The 1,308-nt window shown below is 39.2% G+C and overlaps 1 non-coding gene across 1 annotated transcript; it reads right to left on the bottom strand.

The window, feature by feature from the left end:
* Positions 1-695: 695 nt before the first annotated feature.
* On the bottom strand, positions 696-859 carry LOC133098496 (U1 spliceosomal RNA). The gene has a single exon (XR_009702194.1). It is a non-coding gene; the product is annotated as a U1 spliceosomal RNA (small nuclear RNA).
* Positions 860-1,308: the final 449 nt, after the last annotated feature.

The raw sequence follows: 1,308 nt of genomic DNA, 5'->3' as shown, positions 1-1,308 counted from the left end.
GGAAGTAATATTAATCTCCTTGCCTATTAATTCATTTTAATAAAAATGTAGTAAAAAAAATGTAGTAAGATTAACAAAAATGTATTGATTACTTTCTATGTACCAGACACTACTAGAATCTAGGGATAGAAATGTGAGCAAAAATGGACATAGTCTGTGTTCTCATGAAATTTACAGTGAAGTATAGAAGACAGACATTAATCAAATAATGTAAAATAAATAACTGTGAAAGATACTTTACTAAGTGCTACCAAACATATTCTGTACTATGAGAACACAGGATTGGGAAAACTAAAATAGTCTGGAGGGCTTGGAAAGGTTTCCTTGGGAAAGTTACAATTGAATGAAGGATGAGTCAGAGTTAGGTGGAAAGGAAAGAGCATCTGAACCATAGATACAGCACATTCAAAAGCCCTTCTCAGGAAGAAGCATGGCATATGAAATGACTGGGGAGCACAAAGCGAGGAAAGGATGATGGAAGATGAAGCTGAAAGGATGGCTAGGTGTCCAACTCTGTAGGAATTTGTTTTATTAATCCCAAATGGTCATTGACACATACATTTAACACATTGACTTTTTTTTTTTTTTTGCAGCGCCCAGGGATGGGACCCACGCCCGCTGCAGTGGAAGCTCGGAGTCTTAACCACTGGACCGCCAGGGAAGTCCCAACAGCCTGCTTTTAAATGCAGGAAAATCAGGGGAAAGTGTGAATGCAGTCCCCCACTATCACAAATTATGCGGTTGAGTTTCCCACATTTGGGAAAATTGCAGGGGTCAGCACATCCGAAATGCAATGGATAAGCCTCGCCCTGGGAGAACCACCTTCGTGATCATGGTATCTCCCCTGCCAGGTAAGTATTAACACACTGACTTTTTATTTTAGACAAATGATGTTGCTGGGTGTGATGGTAAATTTTATATGACAACTTGGCTGGGCCCAAGTATTTGGCCAAACGTTATTCCGTTTTTCTGGATATTTCTGAAGGTTTTTTTCTGGATGAGATTAAACACTTAAATTAGGCTTTGAGTAAAGCAGATTATCTTCCAAAATGGGAGGGGAGGACACTCATCCAATCAGTTGAAGGCTTTAATAGAACAAAGACCAACCTCCCTCAAGCAAGAAAGAATTCTGCCAGTAGATTCACTTTGAACTGCAACTCTTCCCTGGGCCTCCAGCCTGCTGGCCTAACCTGTTAATTGTCAATTTGCCAATCCTCCACAACTGCATGAGCCAATTCCTTAAAATCAGTCTCAATATCTATATCTATATCTACATGTCTATATCTACATATATATACACATATATAT

Source organism: Eubalaena glacialis, chromosome 9 (genome assembly GCF_028564815.1).
Source record: "Eubalaena glacialis isolate mEubGla1 chromosome 9, mEubGla1.1.hap2.+ XY, whole genome shotgun sequence".
Lineage (NCBI taxonomy): Eukaryota > Metazoa > Chordata > Mammalia > Artiodactyla > Balaenidae > Eubalaena > Eubalaena glacialis.
This window is presented reverse-complemented; position numbering and strand designations above follow the sequence as displayed.